This window comes from Arachis ipaensis, chromosome B03 (assembly GCF_000816755.2).
Source record: "Arachis ipaensis cultivar K30076 chromosome B03, Araip1.1, whole genome shotgun sequence".
NCBI classification, from domain to species: Eukaryota; Viridiplantae; Streptophyta; class Magnoliopsida; order Fabales; family Fabaceae; genus Arachis; species Arachis ipaensis.
Genome location: NC_029787.2, coordinates 3,896,429 through 3,908,188, shown reverse-complemented (window position 1 = coordinate 3,908,188; position 11,760 = coordinate 3,896,429). Strand labels below are relative to the sequence as shown.

The 11,760-nt window shown below is 35.1% G+C and overlaps 2 long non-coding RNA genes across 2 annotated transcripts; both read left to right on the top strand.

The window, feature by feature from the left end:
* LOC110269560 lies at positions 3,998-4,802 on the top strand. Its single transcript, XR_002358339.1, has 3 exons — positions 3,998-4,052; positions 4,180-4,208; positions 4,754-4,802. It is a non-coding gene; the product is annotated as an uncharacterized LOC110269560 (long non-coding RNA).
* LOC110269559 lies at positions 5,395-7,133 on the top strand. The gene is made up of 3 exons (XR_002358338.1): positions 5,395-5,470; positions 5,605-6,474; positions 6,586-7,133. It is a non-coding gene; the product is annotated as an uncharacterized LOC110269559 (long non-coding RNA).

The following is an 11,760-nucleotide window of genomic DNA, read 5'->3' as shown; positions in this document are numbered from 1 at the left end:
CAAGAAAATAAATGGAAAGATCTTAAAATGTTTTCTCGAAAAATTGTTTCTTGTCAAAGTTTATTAGAACATTTGAAAAAATAGAGTACTTTGGAAAAATAGAGCAAAAGAGCCAAACATCAAGACGAGTTATGGATAGCAACGTTGCAAAATATATATGCATCTCATAGAAAAATGAAGAATTATACAACATCATATTTATTAGTACAATTTTCCAGCTTGTAGAAAATCTCCCCCCTAATGTGGAATTAAAATAATGTGCAAGTTGCAACAACAGTCACTAAGGTGTGATCATGGAAGGTTCATGTAGACATTAAGAAAGTAACCCATCAAATGAGTATGATAAGGTAGAAAATCAGAACGAGGACTAGGACTAGGACTAGGTGGAGTTATGGGAGGTTGCGGCAAAATTGGCATATGAAGATGAGAAATGTTAGGGGCAGTAATTTTGGTATTTTGTAACCATTAATTGGTTATTAATGGTATTTTTAATAGTGTGAGATTACATCTAATGATGAAAAATTACTCACTTTTCTTTTGATGGTTAAGTGCTGGCCAGAAAACACAAAAGTTGCTAGCCCCCTAGACTTTTCCTATAAAAATTTGGTTAAGGATGTCCTGGATTTCGAAATGGAACTTGAGACTCGAATTTAAGATTTTTAGGTGAGAATAGAAAAATTATGTCATCTGAGTTATAATTCGTTAGCATTTCGGTATAAAACTTTAAAAAATAATTTTATTCGTATTGGATACACCATAAATTTTTTATCTCTTTATAATATCTATTTTTTCCCGTTATATTCCAGAAATTTTTTAAAAATTATGTTTTATTTATATTCATTAGTTTATTTTATTAAAGATTGACTTGAATACTTGACTAGTGATATAATAAAATGTATTATCGACATCTAATAGTTTTATACATACATTCAATTATGTAACATCATATCAGTAAAAATAATTACTTTTTAGTCTTTTATATTGACTGCGTGAATGGTCATCTAAAAAAACATATGTAATTGTATGACTGTGTAAAATATTTTACACTATCAGTACATTGAAATTAAACTCATCTAATTTATCATCTCAACTCTCAATGAAACAAACAAATGGTAGAAAATTTGTTAATGATCAAATTAAAAAAACTTAAGTATTTTATAAAGATTAAAAACTTATTTTTAGCCATTATAAGAATATGGTATTTTGAACTATTTTGACGGTTAAATTTTTATATTTGATTTCATAAATTGTTAACGTATAAACATAAAGTAACAAAGAAATACATTTTATAATAACACGAGAGAGTATTCAATAATGCTATTCTTATATCAAACATTACTGACTTTCGTATAAATATAGGATCATTATTTTTTATCAAGGAGATTTGAATTCACAACCTCTTAATTGAGTATGGAGAGATTATGCCATTTGAGCTATAACTCGTTAATATATAGAATTGTTATTAATTAATTAATTGTGTGTTTAGATTATTTTAATTAACAAAACAAATATATGAATAAGAACATTTAGGCTTCGTTTGGATAGTGGACGGAGATAAATAAGACGCAAACACAAATACACAAAATGATATAAACACAATAACACATACAATTTGAGAACTTTTTGGTACTCAAGGACATAACACTATATGTAATTTATCATTCTAACAAAATGATAATATTATCCATGCCACAAACCATCAATACCACCTCTTTATTATTATTTCAGTTCAAATTACTACCATTAAAACTACCATAACCACCTCTCTACCACAATTTCAATACAAATTATAACTATTAATAATAACAAACACAGAATAAATAAAAAATTCAGATCTAATCTAATTTAATATATAAACACAATTTTCAATCAACATTTAAATAAAAAATAATAAATAATATATGAATTAAAAAAAACAAAGAACTAAATGAATCTGACAACGAGGAAGAAAGGTGGAGGAATTGTAGAAGAGAAGCGGAGGCGAAATTGAAAGAGTCGAAGAGACCAAGATAGATCTATGAGGCAAATTGAGAGAGAGAAAGGGAGGCACGACAAAAGCGGCGACGAATCTAAGTAGAAGGAGGCTCAAAGATGAGGGAGTCAGAGAGGGAGAGAAGAGTTGAGGCAGTGGAGAGGAGGAGGAGGAGGAGAAGAGGCGGCAAGAAAAGACAAAGGAATGGAGGCAGTGAAGAGAGACAGAGAAGGTGAGGTGGTGGTTGGGGTGGGAGGTATAGAGGAAGAAAGGAGGCAATGAGAAAGAAGGTGAGAAAGAAGAGAAAAAGAAGTGGATTAGAGTTAAAAGGAGAAGGGTATAAATGAAAATAAAAAAAATAACAGAGATAAAAGTGAAAATAAAAAATTGTGTGTTAGTCTCAAATCTGTGTCACAGGTTAAAGATAAAATACAAAAAACATATATTTTATATCCATTTGTGTGTTATCGTGTTTATGATAATTTTATGTCTTATTAAACAAACAATATATATGTGTTACCATATTCATATTTCTTGATGGACATGAACATCAACCAAACAGACCATTAGTAGACAATATATTAAATTGCATATTATAATTAACGTAATATTTTTAGAGTTTAATTTTAATAAGATAAAATATTTGACATAATTAATTAAAATAGTTATTTTACTTAATATGATGATGCGTAATTAAATATATATTTAATTTTTTGTATTAAATAGGTAATGGAATATTGAAGAACTTCTCTTTGACAAAATCTAGGTTAGAGTTGACTTTTCAAATATCTCTTCTTTTTTTTAATGGGGTCAAATGTTTCATAGTCCGATCATCATCACAGAAGCCCATTCATGTTTTCAATAGGCCTTAAGCATTAATCTAGACAAATTACTAGAAGCCCAAACTAAAATTCTATGTCAGAATGGAAAATTGATAAACGAAAATTTTCTGCCAAAAAAGTAATCAAAATTTATTATCAATAAACAATTCATACAAAATGATTATACTATTTTTAAAATTTGAATTCAATAATCCACTAGAATTGGTCGAGTGGTTAATTCACTGATTCACTTAAACAAGTGCCAATGGTTTGAATCTTGCATTGTGTTTAGAAGGTAAAGATGGGAATACCATAAACAACTAAAAAAAAAAAAAATTGAATTCAATACTTCCTAATCAAGGTATCAAGTGTTTAATATTTTGATTAATAATATATTTACTATTTTTACATTATATTTAAAATAAAATCATGTTAACGTCTATTAATATAATAGTATATATTATATCACCCACCTTTTTTGCATAATGCCATTTAAAAAGTAATTAGTTTCAAACAAGAAGCTCCAATTTTCTGGTTCCAAATTTACATATCATGATAAAGCTCGAATCTACATGAATTTGTAACTTTTCCTCCCTCAATGTGATGGTTTCCCTTTGGGAGTGAACAAGACAGGATTGTCTAATTTTGGTAACAAGGCGCAAATAAAATCTTTCTTAGCATGAGGCTTGTCTTTCTAAGTTTCTATGATCTGGACTGAGTAAATCTCTATAATAGTCCTTGAGATTTGCGTGAATACTCAATGTAGTCCTCAAGATTTCGATTTCTCCATTATAGTTCTTCAGATAGAGCTCTGAGTACTCATAATGGTCCCTGAACATATTTCTGGTAATGAGTCATCATCGGAGCGCTTGTGTGGTGACATTTTGCCACGCTGGAGGGCTCCAAAACGACGCTGCTTCACTCGTCTCTTCTTCTTTTACCCTCTCACTTCATCTTCGTCTCTTCATCAATAGCGTTACTGTAGGGTTCTATTTGTTGAGTTGAAAAAGTTGGAAAGAAGAAGTAATCCGACTGAAGACTCTTTTTGTTGTTTCCCTCCTCTACCAGAAGCACGAGGTTCCAACATTGTGATCAGACTCAAGATAATCTTCTTTTTTTTTTTTACCTTGAATTTCCAAATACATTGTTGATTCTTCATGATATGCAAGTTGTTAGTGTGGTTGAGGTTTACTCATTTTGCCAGGATGGGGACGTTTCCCAGGATGCCCTCAACAACCTCAAATCTCTCATGGATCAAGGTCTCACCTTTTTCATCTCTCTCTTAATCCTTGCTCTTTTTTCTCATCTGGGTCTCTCACCTTTTTCCCCTTTTTTTAATGCTCATGTTAAAAATTGATTCTTTTCTCTTTTTATAATTATGCTTAGTTTAGGAGCCATTGCAGAGAACCTTTCAGGTAATCCATTTTCTATATTTTTTTATCTATTGTTTCTAGATACTCATTCTGATCTGATTTTAACATTTTGAATTATTCATTCTAAGCTGCCTCTTTTTGTTATCTGGTATAGTTTTTGTTTGTTTTCAACATGTGCTATTTTTTATCTCTCTGTACTGTGTGGCTATGTAAATTATTCTCTATTAGTTCCTTTTCGGTGGATTGTGTATAGTATGGCCATTTGGAGTTATGATGGTTAAAGTAATTTTGAATGTTTCATTCATGTTGTTAACTAATTAGTGCTGCTATTCTCCTGCATGTTTTTTGGTGGAATTTATAATTTATATTGATTTAGTAGGAAGGGGATAAATTGAGATCTGATTTTCAAGTTTTGAAGTTTCAATCAATGTAACACTGTATATCTTTAACACTATTCATTAATTTGCTTGAAGGATTTATTTATTCATAGTTGTATTAATAGTTTCTTCTTTTTCTAGATAGATGCAAATTTCATAAAGTGCACCTAAATGTTCTCCTTTTGGAATTTAATCCCGGGTGATATGCAGAATGTTCATCAAGGATATGTAACTGAAATCTTAGTACGATTTCTGAAAGTAAGAGAGTGAAATGCTTCCAAGCAGTGGCGGATCTACGGGGGACCTAAGGTGGCCATGGTCCCCCCAAAATTTTTTAAAAAAATAGTAAATAGACAAATAGTAATAATTAATAATATTAAATTTTTTTATATATAATATTAAAAAAATATAAGTTACAAAATTTTATAAATTAAAATAACTAAAAACTGCACTATGTATTGGATATTTGAATTATTGTTGATTTTGTTAACAAATAGCCCATTCTAATAATTAATAAAAATGGTTCTATTATACTAGCCCAAGCCCATACTATTAATTAAAGTAATCCTAGTACATTTTTCAAATATTTGTTTCAAACCATTTTTTCTCTCTCTTTTAGTGGTTCCCAAACTTTTGGTCTTCTATTCTTTTCATTCTAATTTTCCTTCCATACTAAAACAAGACATATGAAGAAAAACCATTGAAGAGAAGTGAACAGTAAAATATTAACCATTGAATGCACAACAAAGATTCAAAGAGGTATATTTCAATTTTTTTTAAATTAATAACAATGTCAAGTATTATTTATATTATTTATTTAAAATAATTAATTTATTTTTTTTATAATAGACGTGTTCAAAGATTGAAGTGAGGACAAAACTCAATAGAATTATTTTTTCGTGAGACTTGGAACAAAAAAATAATCAGGTAAATCAATAACTTTATTTTTGGTTATTATATATTTGTGTTTCTAAAATTATTTGTTATTGCTCAATAGGTTTAATATTTTTTTTAAGAAAATAATATATATGCAATTATTTTTGTTTTTTTTTTTTTGTTAGATAGTTCAAGTTAAGTTAAAAATGTCAAAGATGAAAACAATTCACTCATTTTTCAAGAGAAAAGAGAGAATATATGATGAACAAAATTCAGCTTCAGATTCTTTGAGTAATGTTCAAAATATTATTGAACAACCTGTGACACAACTTGTTGAGCAAGATATTCAACCCCCTGCTTCCAAAATAACAAGGACTGAAATAGATCAAGTTAATATTGATACATTGATGCGTGATCCCGGAAAGCGTCCGCAAATTTGGTTTCAAGTTATTCAGTGTTTGCAACATATGCAATCTTGTAAAGAATTTCTATTCTTTAGATTTTTCTGAGCAAGAAAAGATTCAATTGGATTATGAGTTACAACATTATGAACTTGATGTGGTTAAAGCTCCAGATTTTCAGAATTTGTCTGCTCTTGCTGAATTGTGTCAAAAATTGACAGAGACAGGAAAATCAAATATATATCCTTTAATTGATAGATTAATTCGTCTTGTTTTGACTCTTCCTGTGACAACAGCAACAACTGAACGGGCCTTTTCAGCTATGAAGATTATTAAAACAAGGCTTCGAAACAAGATGGAAGATGAATTTTTAGCAGATTATATGATTGTATATATTAAAAAGAAAATTGCTTCAAAATTCACTTCAGAGATGATAATTGATGATTTTAGTTCCATGAAGCATCGTCAAGCAAGTTTAAAAATATCAAAATCTTAAAGTATGTAGTTGAACATTGACTTTTATATAATATAATTACTTTTTTGATATATATGCTACAAATCATATTTTGTTAATTTTTTGTTATATTTATATTTAATTGGCCCCCCTCTTATGAAATTTCTGGTTCCGCCACTGCTTCCAAGGCTCATAAAATGGTAAGACATACTTAAGTCAATTGTTATGTTGTTTAATGCTAAGCAAGTATGTTCTTAATTGTTATAAAAACTATGAATTTTCCGTAACATAATTGCTCTATCATGTTGCAGTTAGTTGATTCTCTAAACTGGAGAGTACAAAATGAGATTGACAACATTTTATCCATAAGTTTATGTTTTTGATGATCCTTTTAACTTATTATTTCTGTTTCTTTTATTTGTTTATTTTTCTTTGAATAAATGACCAAATGTACCCATGAAAGATGGAAACGCTGACAATTGTACCCATAGCAGACCAAAACTAACTTTGTACCCATTGAAGATGCGGTCCGTGTGACAGAAATACCCTGCCTTGGTTTGACACCAGGTTCGTGCTTATACGAACCTACGTGGCACTCCAAACCCCCCAAACCCCTATCTACGTGGATTAAACCCTTTTTTTTTTTGCTAACTGTTTGGTTTTTGAGATCCATTGCGCGGGAGAGGAAAGGTGTGCCCTAGCAGAGGACTTCTGGTCGCGATCAATTGCTTTCCCAGTCGGAGACGTGTTGTGAATAACGACGACGCGAAGAAGGTGAATCAAGGGGTTTCGTCATCGTTGTCCCCAAGGTGAAGAAGCCTGTACGAAGCCAATACGTCGCCCAAGGGTGTCGTGGTGGACGGCGCAGAGGTCACGACCTTTGCTGCTCAGCGAACATAGGTATCTCATAGCCATTGTTGATTAATTTCATTTCATTCCCATTAGTTAGACATATTCTTGTACCTAATGAAATAATGTGATTGCTGAAGATTGGTAGAAAAGTTGGGTTAGGGTTTGTGTAACCAGTGGTTAGATACAATGTTTTCTTAGCTTGTGTTGGGTATTTTCATTTTCAGGAATGGCCACCATCCATATAACACTGTGTATTAATCATAGAGGACGGTTTGAGAGAGGGCCTGGTGGGTCAATGAGTTATACTGATGGTGAAGTCACAGAAATCAATAGGGTGAACGTTGATACACTGAATGGGTTTTTTATAACTGATTTGTTGAAGGATATTGGATATACGTCCGTTTCTAATTTTTACTGGCAAGAACCGGGGAAGGAGCTTCACGATGGGTTGAGGGAGCTAAGGGTTGATATGGACGTAGTTAGAATGTATGAGGCAGCCGTGAAGAATGGTAACAAAATCAATGTGTATACAGAGCATCCGGTGGACCAGGCTGTGATTGTTGAGGAGAACAATATGACTCCGTCAAAGAGGAGAGTGAAGACATGTGCGAAAAGGACGCCAACACCAAAGAAGAGTCCAAAGAGAAGATTGGTAGTAGTGGAAGATCATGATGATGCTGAAATTGTAGGTAATGTGCAAGTTGTGAAAGAGGACCAAAGAAGGGGTGAGGCCCAGAACATGGTAGAGGCCCATGAAGAAAATAAACAGGCTGAAGTTGTGGCCCAAAAAGAGGACAGTCACAGTGTGCCCCAGGAGACAGCAGATCCACCACCAGCATCATCCCATGAAACAGGACAGTTTTCTCAGCCTCCTCCAACCCCTGTCCAACCAGATCAGCCACCATCAAGTCAGTCACAACCCTCTCAGCAGCCTGAAGCAAATGTTTCTGAACCTGTTGAACCCGAACAACTTACCCAATACACCCCACAGCCGTGTAGGAATCCACTTTCCCAATCAATCCCTGATTCAGGCCGATCCTCTGATTCCAATAGGATCCCCCAAACTAATCAAAGCAATCCTTCATTTGAGGTTGATGGAGGACAAAAGGAGAAAAAGAGGAGATCAACCAGGAGGCCTCCCCCTACAGGGCAATCCTTTATCCCGAACCCTGATCCGGACAAGCCACCAACCTTTTATGTGCCAGTTCAGGAGGATGAATTTTCTGATGAAAACCCTGGACATCATTGCTATTCTTCAGAGGACTTGCATAGCATAGCAAGTGATGATGACACTGAGACTCCAGTTTTTCCTCAGAGCAATGCTGATGCTCCGGTTAGCCAGGTGAGGTTGGAATTGGGGATGGAGTTTGAGACTCTCAACCAGTTCAGGAAGGCTGTCCGAAAGTTTAACATCCACATTGGCAGGAGCATATTCTTTGCTCGTTGTGACTCAACAAGATCCAAGGCTATATGCTATGATGAGGACTGTCCTTGGCAAATCTATTGTGCCAAGAGAACGTTTCCCGCAAGTTATCAGGTAAAGACATTTGTCAATGAACACACTTGTAGCAGAGATAATCACTGTAAGTCAGCAGATGGGAAATGGGTAATAGATGAGCTAGAGGAGAGGATTAGAGTTCAACCAAACTTGACAGTGAGGGAGGCTGATCAATACTTCAGGTCTGAGTATGATGTACTCATCAATGAGAGGAAAATTTACAGATCTATGAAGAAGGCGAAGGAGAGGATTGAGGGTTCCGAGATTGCACAGTATGCAAGACTTCGTGATTATGGTAATGAAATACTAAAGACTAACCCTGGCTCGACAGTAAGGATACATACGAATCCTATTCCTGATTCGAATCCTTTGTTTCTGAGGATATATATATGCTTTGATGCGTGCAAGAAGGGATTTGTGGGAGGTTGTAGACCTTTAATAGGTTTGGATGGGACCTTTCTTAGAGGGTACTACGGGGGGCAATTATTGACAGCAATAGGACAGGACGCAAATAATCATATCTATCCTATTGCCTATGCAATTGTGGAGTCAGAAAATAAAGAAAGTTGGAAGTGGTTCTTAGAGATACTACAAGAGGACGTCGGAGATTTTCAGGCGAATGGCTTTAATTTTATGTCAGATATGCAGAAGGTACCCTTTTTGATTAATTTAGTGCAATGAATTATGGTGCATTATGTAGAGAGTCTTCTTCTTTTTCATTATGCCTATTTAGTGTAGTTGATGTATACATTTGATGTCTGGTGCGAATTAGAATGAATTGCTTATGTATATAGTTATCGAGTATTGACTTTATTTGGGATAGGATTAGTTTTTTGGATTCCATTTGGTGCTCTGTACATTGTCTGTTGAATGTTAGAATGTTAGATGAATGTTAGAATGTTAATAGTTTTTCAGTAGTGGGCATTGTGTTATTGTCAAGAATTTTATTGCACTAGACTCTGGCAATGATACTAGTTGTACTATAACAAGCTATTTATCTTGAATAAGCTTATATATTGGTGTTTTTATTTGTCTAGTGTATTAAGATCAAATACCTGACTGAATTGATATTTAAGAGGAAATAAGTGTGCGGTTCACACAAAGTTATCTCAACTTTCAGAAAGAAAACCAGAGAAATGAGTGATTTTATTTAAAATAAGAACTCATTATTTATTTAAAATGCTGAATATGTTGATGGCTGAGATGTTACTTGCTGATATTGGACTTTGTGTGTATGTTGATGGCTGATATGAACCTTGCTGATATTGGACTTTATTGGACTTTGTGTGTATGTTGATGGCTGATATGAACCTTGCTGATATTGGACTTTGTGTGTATATTCACCTTATTTCTAAATTAGTATTAAGATTGTTAACTACTATTATCCCACTGAATTTTTATGTCTGCATGCAGGGGTTAATACCTGCAGTGCAGGAAATTTATCCAAATGCAAACCATAGATTCTGTGCCATGCATATATGGCAAAACTTCCGCAAGAGATGGAGTGACTTAGAGTTGAAAATGTGTTTGTGGTCATGTGCTAAGTCAACCACAACACAGGACTTCAATGCTGCCATGGATAAGCTAAAGAAGATCAATGTTGGAGCATGGGAATACTTGGATAAGATCAGTCCGAAACAATGGAGCAGGGCCCATTTTAGTGAATATCCGAAAGCAGACAACTACACAAACAACAATTGCGAGGTGTTTAATGCCAAGGTGAAGAAAATGAGAGGCAAACCAATAATTACAATGTTAGAGGAAGTGAGGTGCTATGTAATGAGGATTATGGCTAGGAATAAGAAGGCCTTGGTTGGGTATAGTGGACGGTTGGCCCCAACCCAGCAGAGCAGGTTAGAGAGGGAGAAGCGAGAGAGCAACAAGTGGAGGCCTCTACCAACCGGAGATGATGCGGGCAATGTTTACGAAGTCCAATGTATGCCCATGAAGGTCAGTGTGGATTTGGGCAAGGCTACCTGCAGTTGTAGGCTTTGGCAACTAACTGGACTCCCGTGTAGACATGCATGTGCTGCGTTAGCTTACCAAAACAGGCGACCAGAGGAGTATGCCCATAACTGGCTGACCATGGGTGCATATAATGCAGCCTATCAGTGTTCTATGCGGCCAGTTCCAAGCCAGGAGTTCTGGGAGCAGCTAGACACCCTACCTATTCTGCCACCACGGTACAGAAAACCAATTGGGAGACCTTCATACAAGAGAGACAAGAGAAACGATGCCCCTGCTGATAAGACTGACCCTCATAGAACAAAGAGGAGGATTGGAACTATTGTCTGCAAATTCTGCCTCCAGGTAGTACTGCTCATATGTGTTATTTATTCATATCAGTTCAGGATGCAATAAGTATGTAATTATGATATGTGTTGAACTTACATTAAATATTCTTTGCTTTAGCCTGGTCATAATAAAAGGACTTGTAAAAAGAGAAAAGTGGCAATGGGTGAAGAGAGTGCTGCTGGGCAGGTGCCTGAAGGGGATTATGATGATGACACGATGGCTGAAATGTTCTGGGAGGAGACACTAGAGGCTGCAGAGGCTGAAGCAACAGCCACTGAGGATGGAAATGATTCCGCAACCCCACACCCTACTCCAGTAAGTGCATTACATTATTTATAACTCTTTTGTTCAAATATCTGTTTCTTATCTGCAACATGGCACACCACAGGGAATGCCGCCGCCAACAACCACACAACAGCAACCTCCAGCCAACAATGCAACAACCAGGAAACAAGTTAAAAGGAGAAGTGTTAAGCGACCCCCTCCCACTGCAAAAACACAGCAACCACCTACCCCATCTGCCAACAAACCAACGAACACCCCATCCACACACAACTCTGAAACTACAGCGCATCCACTTCAAGGTGCTAGTGCTGGGACATCCAGCCGGTTCGTGCAATTCATGCCAACGCCGGGAGTGACTACGGGTGCTACTGTCCGAGGAACAGCTGGTCGGGGTGGATTTCATAGCAGGGGACGTGGAAGGAAAGGCGCATTCAGTGGATCAAAAACAGGTGTTTCAAGTGGGAGCAGTAACTCAACTCCACTTTGATAGAAACTCATGGGTTTGGAGACTCAATCAACATAGGGATTTCATGGTTCATTAATGATATGTTTTCCT